Raw genomic sequence first — 12,090 nt, 5'->3', positions numbered from 1 at the left:
AACTACATGTGGCTAGAAACGGTGCTGGTCGGCTGGGCTGTTCAAAGCTTCGGGCAGTAAATATGGAAGGGTTGGCCGGCGCACAACCCACCGGATCAGAACGCTGTTCGAGACTTTGGGCGGTGAACGTGGAAGGATCGGCCAGCGAAAAAACCCTCGGGTTGAAGTGAAAGTTGAAGGAACGATGTTGCCCATCATAGGTCTGCCCTTACTCAACCTAGAATGACCCGACCTACTGCTGTTCAACCTAGAACGGCCCGATTTGCTCCAGACCGGGTCCGATTCTGCTCAGATCGGATCGAGGAGGTTGTTCTTCACGTTCAAGGCTACCGCTTCTACCTAGATCGTGATCGATTCTCCTACCATAGGTCGTCTGTTCTTCACGGCCAGCTCTGATCGTGACTGGACACTCCAGTCGCTGATCGACCCTTCCTAGAACGTTGTTCGTCTTCTCTTCTCAGCCAGCTCCGATCGTGACCGAACTTCGGCTTGTTTCTACATGGAGAAGCCCAATCGACACGATTTGATGTGGTGGCTCCCACTGACGGTGACTCTCTGATGATTGCAACTGGATGGCAAAAAGTAACTCCGGTAGGGCAGCCTGAAAACACTCTTTTATAGCTGCTCGAATAGTCGTGTTCATGTCAAAACCCGAAGACCCATTAGCAGAAGAAGATTGGGGTTGATTCTCTTCCATAACGGCTAGGGTTTCGTCACTTAGCTCGATACCATGTTAAAAATAAAGAATAGGAAAGAGAAGAACAATAAGATTACGTGGAAACCCTAGTATAGGGAGAAAAACCACGATCTTAAGATTTTTCTTATTCTTTTAATTTGATAAACTAAATACACACGGACACACTATATAAATAGACAGTATAAAACCCTAGGGGTCTACACAATTACATAAATACCTCTAGGTTAATAACCCTATTTTCAACAGAATCTAATATCTATCTCTTGTTTGCTGGAACAAAATTAAAAAGTTTCTTTCGAAAATAATGAAGTGTTCATTACTTCGAAGAATATTAAAATTTGTTTCAAAAAATTAGAAAATAACTTGTATTTGTTAAAAATGACTGAGGTAAGAGCCGTTTTGAACATAAAGATGTTTAAAACAATCGAAACTCATAATAAAAAAAGAAAAGTTTCTCCAAATGCCTATCTTTGGCACTTCAGACTGGGTCACATAAATCTCGATAGGATTAAGAGATCGATTACGAATGGTCATCTAAATCAGTTAGAAGAAAGTTCATTACCGCCATGTAAATCTTGTCTTGAGGGTAAAATGACTAAAAAATCTTTTTCTTGAAAAGGTCTTAAAGCCAAAGCATGCTTAGAGCTGGTACATTTAAACCTTTGTGGTCCTATGAATGTTAGAGCTAGAGGAGGGTATGAATATTTAATCAGCTTCGTTGATGACTATTCAAGGTATGGGCATATTTACCTAATGCATCAAAAGTCTAAAACATTTGAAAAGTTCAAAGAATATAAGGCTAAAGTTGAAAACCAATTAAGTAAAAAGCTTAAAGCATTTCGATCAGATCAAGGTGGTGAGTATATGAACTTGGAATTCCATAACTATTTGATAGGACATGGAATCCAGTCTCAACTCATAGCCCCTGGCACACCTCAACAAAATGGTGTGGCAGAAAGGAGAAACAGAACCTTGTTAGACATGGTTGTTGGGACATAAAGTTGAAACTTCGGTATATATTTTGATCATGGTCCCCTCGAAAAGTGTTTTTGAAACACTTTACGAGCTCTGGAGAGGGCATAAAGGAAGTTTACATCACTTCAGAATCTGGGGTTGCCCGACACACGTGTTGGGCAAAATCTTAAAAGGTTGGAACGCCGTTCAAAAGTATACCTATGTGTAGGCTACTTAAAGAAACAAAGGGTGGTTACTTTTATGATCCTCAAGAAGATAAGGTATTTATATCGATAAATGCAACTTTCTTGGAGAAGGACCACATGAAGTATCATCAACCTCGCAGTAAGCTAGTAATAGAATAAATGTCCAAAGAAACGACAAATGTATCAATAAAAGTTGCTGACAGAACAGGTCCATCAACAAGAGTTGTTGATGAAACTAATACTTCACGTCCTTCTTAAGAGATTTCCTCGACGTAATGGGAGGGTTGTGCAACAGCCTGACCGGTATGTGGGTTTAACTAAAATTTAAGTCATCATACCAGATGATGGCTTAGAGGATCCATTGACTTTCAAACAAACAATGAATGATGTGAATAAAGACAAATAGATTAAAGCCATGAATCGTGAAATAGAATCTATGTATTTCAATTCAGTCTGGGATCTTATACATCAACCTGAAGGGGTAAAACCCATCGGTTGCAAATGGATCTAAAAGTGAAAACGAGACAAACTGGTAAGGTACAGACCTACAAAGCCAGAGTTGTGGCAAAAGGGTTTAGCCAAAGAGAGGGGGTAGACTATGAAGAAACCTTCTCTCCCATTGCCATGATAAAGTCAATTAGAATACTCTTGTCCATAGCTACATTTTATGATTATGAAATATGGCAAATGGATTGTCACACCCTCTCTTGGGCCTGTCTCTTAGAACCCAAGGGAAGGTGTGAGGACAACAGATACCACTCTTTTATGATACCTACTGCCCATCTGAACCTTTATACACTCATAAAACTTTAAGCCAAGGATATAAACAACAACTGTTTGACTAAACTCATTTTATTACAAACAGTATAATGTTTATACAACTTCCAAGCTTAACTACAAAGTTTACAACAACAATTCTAAAACCGAAAGTGTGGTTGTAGCGTAGGAGACCTTGACCTTAGTAGCACCCTAGTGAAGGAATGATATATCATGCAACGGAACTACAGAATCAATAAGCACTTAAACTATATTTGAGTTTTAAGCATGTTGTACATATGATATTCAAAAGAGGGTTTGAAATAATATTACCTTTGAAGATATTCTTCTAAAATCGACTGAGATTCACCAAGAAAGAGTTTGAAACAGCGAAAGGACTACCACCGAGATCTTCTCTACTATGCTTAAGCTGGAACGTGTGGTGGACACACTTAAACAAGTTGATTTGATGAAGAACAATAATAGGGTTTTTGGGTTATCAATTTAGAAAGTAAATCTCAGCATCCTCTTTGATCTTCATGCATGGAGCTTCTATATATAGGTAACGATCATGCAAATATACAGGTTGCATAGTGGGCAGCTCCAGCTTGAAGATCATCACCAAAATCAAATTGAAATTTGATGATATTCCATCAAACATGTTAATGGGTTCTTTCCAAAAATGGAAAAACCCATTAACCTAAAATGATTTCAAAAAATCATTTTATTTAAATTAATTTTTTTTTAATTTATTCAAAATAATTAATTTAAATAAAACCAATTTTAATTGATTTTTTTAATAATATTAATTTAGTATCTAAATATTAATATCATCAATGAATCAATTTTATATTTAAATCATAATTTAAATATTAACTGATTTTCCAATTCCATTTAATTTCAAAAAATTAAACGTTTATAAGTGTATCATATACAATCAATCAAAAACCCTAAAAATGAACATTTCAAATTCATAACCCTAATTTCATACATAAATACTCAATTTGTTATTCCAATTTAATGAGCTAGAAGAGGGACCTAATGGACCTATAGATCATGAGGTCCAACGATGTAATTAATTCGTTAAAACTTTTTAATCGAATTAATTACTATTCTTTAACTATTAAGACACACCACTATAGCTCAATAGTTGTACTCTCCTCACTATAGATATATTTTTGTCCATATAAACCATAATTAGTAAGTCGATCCTTCACAGGTCGTTCGTAATTACAGTTGGGTCAAAATTATTGTTTTATCCCTGTAAATACATCTTGTTCCTTAAGTTCCCACTGACCCTGTAATGAACAATTCGATTCATAATACTACTTATGAATCATGTCCTTCTCTATCATGAGAAGATGGGGCCCTGATTGTTCAAGACCTGGAATCAACACTTAAGAGAACATCCTATCTGCTAACTCTAAAATGGGTAGGAGTGAATTTCATCTTGCAGGGCTATGTCCCCAGCTATCCATCCAGTCTTATCCTAAAAATGGAAGGCTTATTGAGCAGTGTTGTCAGACTACTCTCACCCATGCAGATCAAAGGATAATCCCAAATAAACAGGAGTTCATAGCTAGCTCAAGATTAAGATCGAGTTATCCTAGGTTACCTTATCTCACGTGCAATGACCATGTTCTCAACCCTTTTGGCTAAAGCATCAGGCACGTTAGCCAAAATGTGAATTCTGGCCAATGAATTAGCCTTCATCCACACCTCATATGCATTACGGACACTTCGTGGTGCATCAAGGGTCGGGACTTGAGGACACTCCTCAACCATGACAAACTCGAGGTTGTTTACCACGAAATATGTTTTAACGAACTTTTTCCATTGTATGTAATCAGTCAAACTAGAGGCATTTAACAAAAAAATATTCACGTTGCTAAAGAAACAAACACATTGACCTAGGTTAGGTTTTAAGCAAATACTCGTTGAAAAACATACAACATCCAATACGGTTTAGCAAAATTGAAATGAACCCCGTGTGACATCTAGTTTTGCAATGACACTTCAAAGATTTAGGACAAAAGCCATGGGTGGTCAATTTATCCCTCATCTGAATTAAAACATTCTCAACAAGTCATTAATACCAGAACAACTCTTGCTCCTATAGCGACTAGCCATCATTGATTTGGTCAAGAAAACATTAACTTACCTAACAATTTCCCATAAGTATGACCCGTCATTTTAGGCCCTAGAGTTCCACCCCAAGCAGCCAATCTGAAGGGAAAAAATCCGATTGGGGCAAAACCTAAAGTGACTCTATCCATTTCTGGAGTTCACCTTGATATTGACCAACTGCACAAAACCCATCCAAAGGGGGACGCTCTCAGGGTGCCACGAGGGAGTGCAAGAATAATCTTATGATTGTTGGGTTTTATGTCCTAAAAACTTGTAGTTTGTAAAATAATAAACATTTTCTATTATCAATATACTTGTTATTGATCTCATAAATTGTATGAAAGTTTAAATCCAATAAACTAAGACCCATGACTATTGTATGAGTACTTGAACTTTATGTGGAGATGTACGAGTGGATCGGGTTCGAGTAAATAGTCAAAATGATCTATGGTACATGAATGAGGTTGGGTACCTTATTCTGGTAACACCATTGGATACGCCTACTTTGTAGTTGTTACAAAGAGTTGTAAATTGCTACATACGATGTGATCCTAATTCGTACATGTTATAACATGAGGAGTGGGGGCATCCTATGCAATGAGTTTGCATAAGATCAGGACCAAGAAATAAGTCACTCTTACTTTATAACGCTGTTTATTGTTTAAGACTGACTATTTCATCTAGATGACCTAGGTAACTCGATCTTAATCCTGAGCTAACTATGGAATCCTGTTTATTCGGAATTGCCTTTAGATTTGCATAGTTGAGGGTTGGCTCAACAGCGTCGGCTCAATAAGACTCCCATTTCAGGGGTAAGATCAGATAGATAGCTGGAGACATAAGGTGCAAGATGAAGTTCACGCTTACCCGATTTAGGGATAGGAGAAAGGTTGTTCTCTCAAGTACTGAATCCAGGTCTTGAACAAGGGGCCCCACCCTCTACTGGGCTGAGAGAGTTTGGTTTAGTGATTGGATCACAAACCAGTTGTTCATTAGAGGATCAGTAGGGACTTGAGGAATAAGATGTAATCTCGAGGGTAAAACAGATATTTGACCCAGTTGTTATTACAAACAACCTGTGAAGGGTCGACTTGTTGATTATGGTTAAATCATGTGGATATAATATATCTACAATAAGGAGAGTGCAACTATGGGCTTTAGTGGAGTGACCCATTAGTTAATGAATGGCAATTAATTTGGTCTAATGAGTTTAGCCAATTAATCTCGGATCGTTGGAACCTATGATCTGTAGATCCGCGAGGTCCCCCTACTAGCCCATAACGAACTAGCTCTAAAATAGTGTGATAAGTTAATTTGAATCGTTTAAATTAGAATTAAGGGAATTAGTAATTATATGAGATATAATTACATGTATAATTTTAGAATTAAACGGAATAGGAGAATTTATAGATTTAAATATGATTTAATTATATAAAGATGGATATGTGTTAAAATCAATTTAATATTTGATATTAAATTAATTAAGTTTTATTTAATAATTAATTTAGGAAATTATTAAATTTTTCATTTTTAAAATCAAAATTTGATTTTTTGAGATAAAATTGGAAAAGGAAAAGAAAACAAAACACTTAAATGGAAAATGAAGATTTTCCATTATCCATCTTTGTAGTTGCTCACACATGAAGCATTTGCTTTGGCTTTGTCGTCTCCAAGAATGAACTGCAACTCATGCAACTCTTTTCTTTGCATGTTGATTTGCAATATAATGAAAAGATTGGAGTGAAAATCGGGCATGCAATCTATAGTGATTTTGAGAGAAAAATTGGTTTGAAGAGAGAGTTCTTCAGCTGATTTTCTGCAGTGAGCATTTCTCCTTCTACCCTTGATTCAAGCTTGTTTTGAGTCCCACAACTTAGAAGGTGGTGCTCTAGATTGAGTTGTGATTTCACTCTCATAAACTATAGAAAAAGACGAGCTGAGCTTTTAAATTCATAAACTGGTGAACTGATTAACCCGTTTTCTGAAGGATGCCTTCAGTATTTATAGAACTTCTTGGGTGAAAGGCGGCTTCTCTCTCATGACTTCGCAGATGGGATGGCTTTAATTCCTAACTTATGCTCCAAATATTTGTCACCAAAAAGTTGAATGTACTTGTTCGTTAGCGGCTGTCAACGTAATTCGGATTTGACTGTCATCAGCTTTCTGTCCCATCTTGATTAATTATGCCTTTCAACCAGATGCGCCCACCATGTTGCGTCAACCAAGTTGTGGAAATCCTTCTTGGGCAAATGTTTGCGTACACAATCACCGCAAAGCCTTGTGGTAATGCTGCACTCGACCAATGATTTCCTATGATCGCAACTTCATGGTCTATTGGGATCATAGGAAATCATTGGTCGAGTTCAACATTACCACAAGGCTTGCGGTGATTGTGTTCGCAAACATTTGCCCAAGAAGGATTGCCGCAACTTGGTCAGCGTAACATTGTGGGCACATCTGGGTGAAAGGCATAATTAATCATGATGGGACAGAAAGCTGATGACAGTCGAATCCGAATTAAACTGACAGCCGCTAATGGTAACAAGTACATTCAGCTTTTCGGTGACAAATATTCAGCGCATCAATCAAGGAATTAAAGCCATCCCATCTGAGCAATCATAAGAGAGAAGCCGCCTTCAACCCGAAGCTCTATAAATACTAGAGGCATCCTTCAGTTCAAGGAAAAACCAGTTCACCAGTTTATGAATTTAAGAGCTCAACTCGTCTTTGTCCATAGTTTTTCCTTTTTGTTTTTAAGGCGGAGCAAGAGAATAGTAAAGACGCCGAAAAATCACTCAGGGCAACTCAAGAGAGAACCTTGAGGTGTAGAAGTAGAGAGCGGGTCGACTCTCGCGAGAGCGAGATTATCTTTTGAACACGAGTAGAAAAACAGTGTAAAAGCTTGGGCAGCAAGAGATTGCTACCAGGCTCTTTATTCTATACTTGCATTGAGCTACATGTATGAAATATAGATAGGTTATTGTAAACATGTTAAGGTTTTTAATAGATAAAGGGGGAAATGTTGAATTAAAATATTTTCTTGGAATGCTACTAGTATGTCATCATGCCCTCTTCCAAGTTTTGGGGTTAAGACGAGGGAAAGGGTGTGACATACAATAGTAAACCATCTCTCGGTGTGAATACCACGGCTTCTAAGGCTAGAACGCATGCGATATATGTGATAAGTCTATAGGACCTACACATAAGTCTCTATTCTTATTTATGCGATGACAAAATGACACACACACAAATAAGGCGACCACATAATATCATTCCCATCCCTAGGATGCATGCGATGTAGGTTGACAAACAGAGCTTATCTCTAAGTTCCTATCTCTTGTTTATGCAGTTCTAATCTTGCTCTCTCGAGTCTAGATTCTAACCTAGCTCTCTCGAGTTATTAGGTTCTTTCTTTAGACTCTCTCTCGAGCACTCTAAAGAAGTATTTGGCGTAGCATAAAATAAGACAATCGCAAGCAATGAACTTCCTAAGTCATGTTAGCTTAGTTCTTCTCAACCCATTCGACTAGTTTAACTACTCATGCGTGCTAAGAGAGTGAACAGATGTAGAATAAGACTTCCATTGTATAAATATAAATATGAAGTACAAAATAATAATGCAAGTATAGAATAAAGGGTCTGGTACCAATCTCTTGCTACCCAAGCTTTTACACTATTTTTCTACTCATGATCAAAAGAAAATCTCGCTCTCGCGAGAGTCGGCCCGCTCTCTGCTTCTACGCCTTAAGGTTCTCTCTCGAGTTGCCCTGAGCGATCTCCGGCGTCTTTACTCTTCTCTTGCATCGCCTTAAAACAAAAAGGAAAAACTATGGACAAAGACTTGTTGAGCTCTTAAATTCATAAACTGGTGAACTAATTAACCCGTTTTCTGAAGGATGCCTCTGAAATTTATAGAACTTCCAAGGTGAAAGGCGGCTTCTCTCTCATGATTTCGCAGATGAGATGGCTTTAATTCCTAATTGATGACCGAATATTTGTCATCGGAAAGTTGAATGTACTTGTTTGTTAGCGGCTATCAACTTAATTCGGATTCGACTGTCGTCAGCTTTCTGTCCCATCTTGATTAATTATGCCTTTCACCCAGATGCGCCCACCATGTTTCGCTGACCAAGTTGCAGCAATCCTTCTTGGGCAAATGTTTGTGAACACAATCACCACAAAGCCTTGTGGTAATGTTGCACTCGACCAATGATTTCCTATGATCGCAATTTTTGCCTTGCGTCAACACATATTCTGCATAAAAACACAAAAATCATCTGTTCCTATGCGATGAACGCATGCGGCCACAATATAATAAAGTTAATGCTTTTTGGATGCAATTTAACATATTTTATCAATGCAAGCCAGCATTGTTTAAGAACTTAGCACTATGATAATGTGCATTTCTACCCGTTATCAGAAATTAATAACAAATTTTGAACAGAAAGATGACGAATCAATCAGCGATGCTTGGGCGAGGTTCAAATGGCTGGTAAGAGTCTTTCCACGTAATGGCTTACCAGACTGCCTGCAAATGGAGATTTTCTACCAAGGACTGAATCCCTCTTCGCAGACCGCTGCCAATGCGGCAGCCACTGGTGGTCTGCTCGACAAAACATATGAGGAGGCAAAGAGTATACTTGATCGCATTTCCAAAAATCACGAGGATTGGTGGGAAAGCGAATAGAGATTAAGAATAAAAGATAATGACGCAAATAACGGGTCCATCGCATCCCTACAAAATCAATGACTGCAATGATGAGTTTGATACAAGGCATCACAATTAATAACACGGGAGCAAAGAAAGGGCAGGTCAATGCAATTGCTCAAACGACCGTAAGTTGTGTCATTTGCGGATATGCTCACTCAATGGAAGAATGCCCAACAAACCCGCAATTGATATGCTTCATGAGAAACAATCCCTATTCCAATACATATAACCCCAGGTGGCGAAACCACCTAAATTTTGCATGGAAAATCAACAACAAAGCTTTCAACCTGTGGCACAAAAAGGAGGGCCACCCAGATTTTTCTCGCAAACAAACTGTCCAACGCATAGCTAAGCTAGTAGTTTGCAACCACCACATTCCTCGTCCTTAGAGAGCTTGTTGAAGCAGTACATTGAGAAAAACGAATCAGTGCTTCAAAATCAAGCAACATCCATTCGGAATCTAGAGATTCAACTAGGACAAATTACGGGCGAACTAAAAAATAGACCGTAAGGAGCGTTGCCAAGCTCAACTGAGCTCCCTCGCAATGCTGGGGGTAACGGGAAGGAAAATGCTTAGCAGTCTCCTTGCTAAGTGACAACATGACTGCGTAAGTAGGGGAGGAGCCCATTGCGACCAACTTGAATACTGTAGACCCGTTGACCCATAGTTCGGAAAAGCCCGAGAAAATAGACCATGAAGTTGCGTCCACCCTTAAGCCTCGAGATCTTGAGACAAAAGAAGTCCAACCCAGTGTCTTTGCAAAGATTGAAAGAGGAACAAAATGATGAAGAAAAGATCGCAATAGTGGCCGCAATGCAAAATGTTATGATGACACCGAAAATGGGAAACCCAGGAATCTTTACGATTCCATGCTCCATTGGAGGGGTCTACAGTGGCCAAGCACTATGTGTTCTTGGGGCAAGTATAAACATAGTGCCACTATCAATCTTCAAAAAATTGAATGTCGGCACACTCACACCCACAAAGGAAACTCTCCTGCTCGCGAATAGAACTCAGATACACCCTGAAGGCGAGTTGAAAAATGCCGCAATCTCAATCGATAAGTTCATCCTGCCAACAGACTTCCTCATTTTGAATTATAAAGTGGACGAAGATGCACCCATCATATTGGGACGACCATTCCTTTCGACCGATCGTGCTCAAATTGATGTGCGCAAGAGAGAAATTGTAATGAACATTCATGGGGAAAAACTCCGGATTAAGGCAGTAAAGATCCTAGAGGACAAAGAAAAGAGAGAAAAGCCACCATGGAAATGAACAACCCAGCTTGGAATAAGTGGTCCCTGAGTTATTATATGACTCAACTTCATCAGGGACGCAACTCTTTTGAATATCCTTTATCTACATCAACACTTCATGAACTTTAAGCATCTTAATTTTGTCTAATACCGCATACCTATTTTTTTTCTTTATATTTTCAAAAAAAAAAAAGAATTTTATTTTGTTTAAAATTATTTGACCCTCTCTCTATTTTTCTTGCAACGATCGAGGCGATGGATTGCGGAGATGTTACACGAAGAACAAAATTATCTTATTCCACCACTGCAATTCAAAGATAGATCGCCACAAAGAAGGATGCGTTAATATACAATGCAGGCGACAACGCATATTTGGGGGTGTATTCTTCCATAACTTTATTTCAAATTGTGCACTATTGCATCGCATTCTAGTTTTAGAAGTTTTATCACCGCATCCTCTTTGATCACCGTAATCATTTGACATGGATAAATTTAGTAGGTTATCGTATACCGTCTCTTTGCCAATTATGATTTCAATGATGAAAAATATGCTTCTCTTTCTTTCATATATACTAGAGTCACCTTAACTTTAAGATAGTCACCTCAAGAAATATTTCTAGAATTTAGGGATTTTCTAGCTTTCTTTCAAACTCTCTTTACGAAGCTTTCTAAGAACATCGCATGACTTCTTTCAAACTTTTGGCAATGAGGACATTGTTGTATTTTAAATTTGGGGGTGAGGTATTTATTTTCGACCTTGCTTATTCTAAAAAAAAAAATAGAGAGAAATATTTTGAGAATAACAAGTCCACTATCAACATAATGGGGAAACCTATATTGATAAGAGTTAAGTTGTGAAGGGAACTTACCCGTAGTTGGATGTCCGCATGACGCACGTGGGGGTAAGCCAAAACGAAAGTAAGTCACTAGGATCAACGCATAAATAAATGACCGTAACTCCGCTACCCAGTAGGTATGAGTTTAGTATGAGAAAGAGCACATTGCTCATAGTTGGATGTCCGCATGACACACGTGGGGGCAAGCCAAAACGAAGGCAAGGCACTTGGATCAGCGCAAGGTCAAAAAAAAAATAATAACGTCAAGAAATATGCAAGGATAAAATCATTTAACACCCCGGTGGAAAAGTATTTTTTTTTTTTTAATAAATCATGCGATGTTCCGGAATTTAGTAAAGTCTTTTTGAAGGTTAAGCTTGCAATCCCTAGGTCTTAGAAATATTTTAAGAGGAGACTTGAATAAGACTTAAGGAAATTTTGATATATAGGATTTGAACGAAGTATCCTTGAGAAAGCTAGGGAACATTGCGGTAGACTTGCTAAAGGAAGTCTTTAGCTTATGCTTGAGGACAAGCATTGTTT

Source organism: Benincasa hispida, chromosome 4 (assembly GCF_027475165.1).
Source record: "Benincasa hispida cultivar pf3 chromosome 4, pf3_genome.v1.1, whole genome shotgun sequence".
NCBI classification, from domain to species: domain Eukaryota; kingdom Viridiplantae; phylum Streptophyta; class Magnoliopsida; order Cucurbitales; family Cucurbitaceae; genus Benincasa; species Benincasa hispida.
Note: the sequence above shows the minus strand (reverse complement) of the source record.